Genomic DNA, 7,149 nt, shown 5'->3' with positions numbered 1-7,149 from the left:
CCTCAACATGTTATTAGAGAGGCAGACTTGATCAACAGCTGTTAAGAGAACAATGAAAGATCAAATCTGTCAAACGTGGCGTAAACCAGATACAATATAAGCATTACCTAGTTTGGAAGGGTAAATTCACTCACCATTTCATTAACATTTTGACAATGAATTAATTCCTGCTTGTACACACAGTCTTCCTTAGTACTCAGTCGATATAGTGTAGGGAAAATAGGTATAGTGGAGTTATCTGTGACATTTACATTTGAGCTGTTATGTTGAGATAGGTAGCGAGTGGGGATTAGCTGTCCGACAAGAGGTAAGTGGTCAGATTAATTCCCACACAACACGATAAATCCTATTTCCTGACGCTTGGAATAGTGTTGGTATTAATGCAAAGGCACATATTTCCGAGTATTCCGAATGATTTGGTTCTATTTACATATATGCCAAGTTTGGGAATGTTTGGAAATGTCCTAGAAATGTACACATTTACCGCAGTGTCCACACCCATCCATTATCATGGCGGGTGTATTTTGTCATACACATGTATATGACGGGCGTACATTGTAGTGACACAAAACCAAATTAATGACATTTACACGTGTGTGCATACCATTTGGAATGATATAGACAGTTCACAATTTCAAACGTCAGAAATGAAACATTTTTCTTAAATTTCAAGGCACAGAATTAGTAGGAAATTGTACAATTTAAAATATTGCACGCAGGTGTGGCATTTATGAGGTAATCTTGGCACCTATATATTCGAAGTACCGACAGAAATTCTAGTCGAATCAACGAGTTGCAGGTCATGTTATTTCCTTTCGTGATCATAGAGAGAGAGAGAGAGAGAGAGAGAGAGAGAGAGAGAGAGAGAGAGAGAGAGAGAGAGAGAGAGAGAGAGAGAGAATAATGTTTATCATAGTGTCACATGTTATAGACACTTCATACTAAATCACGTACACGAACAGTAAAATATAACACCCGACCAGGTATGGTCTACGGGACACTTAGACATAAAAGCAAATTATAATGCCGTGATCTGGGTAAGGTAAAATAAGACATATACTAACACAATGTTTAAAATTAAGGTTAGGTTATGAACACGCACGCTCGCACGCACACGCACACGCACACACACACGCCAAATTACTTATAAAGTCACGCACACAATCATACACAAACACGTAGGTACCTACCCACCCACCCCACACCATACCACGCACACACGCACACACACACGCACAAGTACACGCACGCACAAACACACGCACGCACATACCATACGTACATTATACCATACACACGCACACACACACCATACGTACATTATACCCCACACACACATACACACATACACACGCACGCACTCACGCACCCCCCCCCCCCCCCCCCCCCCCCCACACACACACACACACGCACGCACACACGTACACATACACCAACACAGGGGTGCATTTATCCTCACCGACACTCAACATAAGCATTACAAGTATAGCATTGATCATTGAAGAAATACTACAATTCGCAAGCATAATGACATACGTGCAGAAAAGCGCACACAGAATCAAATGAGTTGAGTGACAAGCTTCTTTGGAACATTTGATCAATTAGCTTACAAAGAGTATAACACCCGTGTTCACATCTGAGTAATGTTATAAATTTCTCGGTGGAAGATAAGTTTTTAAAAACTGGCATACATTCACACATAGCGTTCATTACATCATTACGTAAATCATCATACATGTAACAATCAATTAAGAGGTGAGGTGAAATTGGGTTTAACGTCGCGTCCAAGATTATTGCACTTATATAGCGACGTTAATCAATCAATTAAGAAGTGGACCTCAGTCTCTACTGAGTTAAAACAATAAGGGCAAGTTCTATCCTGAAGGGGGACACGGGGACGACTGTACCTCATTTTTTCAATGTTAATGGGGAGGTTGCCACTGCGTTAAAGTGCCAAATATTTTCTGGTGTTTCTATGGATATAATTTGATAAGACATAGGGCTCAGGCGCTAGATCCTTCTTAAGCAATCTATAGGTCCTCAGCTTATTACCATTAGGGTTATTAGCATCATTCCACAGCTCTGAAAACCAAGCATATTGCATAATGGGCTGAACCAAGGATTCATACAATTTAGTGTAAATTGCATAAGCAAAACCACCAGCATCAAAATATTTTGTACATAAAACACCAAAAGCTCGGCTTGCCGATTTAGCCAGTTCATTAATTGTGAACTTAAAGTCCATGTGTTCGTTGAGCCACAAACCAAGATATTTATACTTGTTATTAAACTTCAAAAGAGTTTCTCCAATTGAAAAGTTGGTTGTGGAGCAATTTGAATTGGTAGGCCTAAAATGAACAATCTTAGTTTTTGTAGGATTAACTGTAAGTCTCCACTTTTGACACCATTCATTGACCGCGTTTAACAGATTTTGCAAGTTTGTCCTCCGTGGGCGCCAATAATAAAATATCATCAGCATATAACATAATACAAATATTTAAATCATTTACGTCAACACCACAGTTCATGCTTTTTATATTGGCCGCCAGGTCGTTAATGTAAGACATAGGGCTCAGGCGCTAGATCCTTCTTAAGCAATCTATAGGTCCTCAGCTTATTACCATTAGGGTTATTAGCATCATTCCACAGCTCTGAAAACCAAGCAGTTTCATCCACTTGAAATAATTTTTGCCTAATGAGAGTTAACTGGCCACGTGTCATCGAATGGACATCGATCAAGTCGACGACGTTTAAGTTTCTAGCTAGCTCCTTTTCCCATGAGCGCCGTCTTTTACTTGACCAAGCATGAATGACCCGGGGCAATCTTGTAATTTCCATACTGTTAAGGCGGAAGTACAAACGAAATACTTCTATGCGTTGCTTAGTGACACATGATTTCCAACCCATGTCTCCCCTGGCGGCGACATTTGACGCATTACGTCTAAGGCCGAGAAAAAATTTACATGCTTTGTTTTGCAGTGTTTAACTTTTTATGTTCATACAACCCCCAGATGGAAGCACCATATTGCATAATGGGCTGAACCAAGGATTCATACAATTTAGTGTAAATTGCATAAGCAAAACCACCAGCATCAAAATATTTTGTACATAAAACACCAAAAGCTCGGCTTGCCGATTTAGCCAGTTCATTAATTGTGAACTTAAAGTCCATGTGTTCGTTGAGCCACAAACCAAGATATTTATACTTGTTACTAAACTTCAAAAGAGTTTCTCCAATTGAAAAGTTGGTTGTGGAGCAATTTGAATTGGTAGGCCTAAAATGAACAATCTTAGTTTTTGTAGGATTAACTGTAAGTCTCCACTTTTGACACCATTCATTGACCGCGTTTAACAGATTTTGCAAGTTTGTCCTCCGTGGGCGCCAATAATAAAATATCATCAGCATATAACATAATACAAATATTTAAATCATTTACGTCAACACCACAGTTCATGCTTTTTATATTGGCCGCCAGGTCGTTAATGTAAATAGAGAACAATAATGGTGAGACAAGGCATCCTTGCTTTAGTCCCCGTGGGTCCTTACAGGCATCAATACTCAATCAAACCTTATGAAATGGATTGGAAATATATGGACATACAACTTATTTAATCGCTCCGTTTGCTCAGTATCCCTGCAGACCCACATCTTGTTACGTTTTCCAAAACATGCTCAATACACTAGCGAGGTATATTTAATTGCAAGTGACCATGAGGAATTTGCATTTTAAGTAAATATCTAGTTTTGAAAAGTACCTTTTGCTACCTAAATGAGAATCATACCCGCTACTAAAATGTAGACCATCACCCCATAACCTTCCAATTGAGACCGGAAGATGGAGCAATACTATCTTATGTAAATTATGTAACTCACCAGGTATTGAGGACCAATTTTCACTATTTATTTAATGGTGCGACTTTTAGAAACAAAGAATAATATATATCGATAGTGAATACACGTACCTACACTGCCCTAACATTTCGAATCTAAAACGAACCTTTAAAACAGTTTGGTAGGTTCAGTATCATTCAGCCTTATTTCATCTTAACATATCAGATTAATCCTACTTATTTTGGGGATACTATAAACATATATATACATCAAAATCTATTTTGAGCTATCATACAAACTAGTATCATAAAATATTTATCTATGCTCATAATTCCCTCCACCCCTCATCCGCTTGATCCTACATTAAATGTTCTTCACAAATACCGTAAATCATGAAATAAGTCAACAAATGTAGACCACTGGCCTAAAGTGTGTCATGACACTGATGCGAGTAGCCTTGATTTAGAACTGTAAAAGGTTATCAGAAAACGACAACGCCAAGACTGTGGACTTAGAATTCCATGATGTAGTATTGGCGGATAGAAATTCGATTGAATAATATCTTTGCTATTTTATAAACTTAATTTCAGCTGTTGATCTAACCTCTATCAAATCAAAAGCAGGAAAGCGTATCCATATCTTTTAGGATGAAACATGAAAGAACAACATACTTGAATGGAAATGTGCTTGCCTATATGACAATGTTACTACAGGGCAGCTGCAGATTATTTACAATTTACAACAATTTACAGCAAAACAGTGTACATATTATTTCTACCCAGATGACTTATATATTTGCATTATGATTGAACAAAACTTAGATCATTTGTTTAACACACCACGTTTGTACTTTTAACCAGACTGGAATTGTAACACATTTTCCTTCTGTGATAATATCTAGGAAACAAATTAAATCTGTAACCTTTAAAATAGTTACAGTTGAAAGTGCATGGAATTCATCACCAAAGTCACTACTATCACATATATTATTTTTCTTTCTATTAAGATCAATTTCAACTAGAAGCTAGACATAATGTTCTTAACTGAATAAGTGAGAACCATTGTCTTTTACATAATTTATCAAAATATTAGGGAAGAGAATCTATGTATGTCAACTTCTTTATTATGAGGAACACAACGTTTCGGAGTATACGCTTACTCCTTCATCACGTGGATGATGCTATGAGGCATAAAGCATATATATGTGTATGTAAAGACAGCTAATGTAATAAGATAACAAAAGGTGGAAAGTTATGGACAACTGGAAGCCAGGACTCAATTATCACTGATTGGTAATGGACAATGGGCAAACGGGAGGCCGGGGTATTTAGTACTGGTAGGTTAAAGAATAGGAATAACAATAGGCAAATGGAAGCCAGCTAGATAATAGGCACCGACGAAGATCAAAGCAATAAGTCCCAAGCACTAGTCAGATAGGTTCCCTGGTCACGGTTCATAGCTGGTGTCTCCTGATGTCAATGGCTTCTTCCTTTGTCACCAGTTGTTGGTGGTAGACATGACTTTATATATTCAATATTCCATACGTTACAGCATTTGATGATTCAACATTTCAGGTGACCATTTGCAAATAGTGATCATATCATATAATTGGCAAAATACATTTACTGAATGGACAGAATTAAAACAATGTGAATGACATATAGAGTTTAATCGAGTCTTGATAAAAAATAGATTCAATAGACAATAACCATTTATTATTATTACCTTTAGCACGATTAGCCTCTAATAACATATTTTGCAATACATATGATATTTTAACTCCTTTTCCTGATACGATATGGGCCCAACATGCCCAGTACAGCATTGGTGGATACTTTTTAATTAAAGCATAAATATCGTTTAAAGTAAAAGTAAAAGTGTAGCCCCAAATTTCCGAACCATATAACAATATGGAAGTTATTATACTGTCAAATATATGTGAAGAAAATACCTGGATATGTATAGTGGGATACTACCTTCATATGTTTACCATAATAAGTCCATTTGTCTGTATTTGTTAGGCATCCGCCATTTCTGAAAACAACAATACATGACTTCTCTAGGTTAACTTCTAGGGCCCATTTGTTACAATAGCATTTTAACACATGAAGGTCTTTTGTAGGCCTATTACAGTATCATTAGTCAATGATACGCGTACGTCATCTGCAAATAATAGCAGCATGATATCGTTTAGCTTCCATATTGTTATATTTAAAATGTATCCAGGTGAAGTAGGTAGAGCCAACTTATGTGTTAATTATTGTAGTCGTGGTATAAAGTGTTGGTGCAGACTGTTGTTTATTGATAGTTATCGATACCTAAAAGCATGTTATAATATGTTAAAATCACAGGATGAAAACGGCTGCCAGAACTAGGTAACGCATGTTCATTTAAAGCTATTAGAAACTGGATTTACGTATGTTTAAATCGCACTGGATTGCGGCAATATATCAAATTTTATACAATGTTTCAAGCAAAGATGTAACGACATAGAGATTCAGAATTGCCATGCTAAAATTATTTCTTCATTTCTAAACCATTATTCTACATATAAGTCGGTACTCGAACCACAGAAATATAAATATGAGGTTATATCAAAATAAAGACCCTACCCGTTATTATTATTTAAATTCCGATGTCTGAGCCATAAGTTGGATAATCAACATTTTCGTTACAATGACAAAGTAAATAATGATTTACTGAAGTGCAATAAATGTAATCATGACATAATTAAAGATGAATACCATTTGTCTATTAGTTTGTCCGTTTTATATGGATAACAGAAAGCTCAACATCCCATGCTACATTTACAAGTATCCATCATGAGCAAAATGTAATCAATTAGCAGCAACCAAAAGTCTTAATTAAAAACATTGCTATAGATTTGAAAATAAAGCTGCCTGTATGATGTATCATAATATTGTATTTAGATAGTATAACATTTGTTCCACCTGTCTATGTGCAAAAGGTTATATCATGTATTGTACTCTTGGCCATGCGGCCTTTAATACCTAATAAACTACTTCTTCTTCTTCATCATCATCAGCAGCAGCAGCACAGCCGTGATAACTGCTGATACTAAAAATTTATTTGTGCACATCATCGATTTTTAAGGATATTGCGGTCCGAACATCTCTATGTCTGCGATATCGGTATAGTCTGTTTAGGTATAACAAAAACAAGATGCATTTGTGCTGAAGATATTTCTATCATTTTCGAGTTCAAGTAATTAGTGTTTACAGGAGTTCAATACAGAATCTCAGTTTTGTAACTATTTGGCTCTGACAATTTAGTATGATATAAATTAATTTCTTCAA

This window comes from Haliotis rufescens, unplaced genomic scaffold, assembly GCF_023055435.1.
Source record: "Haliotis rufescens isolate VD_foot unplaced genomic scaffold, xgHalRufe1.0.p SCAF_5, whole genome shotgun sequence".
NCBI lineage: Eukaryota > Metazoa > Mollusca > Gastropoda > Lepetellida > Haliotidae > Haliotis > Haliotis rufescens.
The sequence above is the reverse complement of the archived record's forward strand: the minus strand, read 5'-3'. Positions refer to the sequence as shown.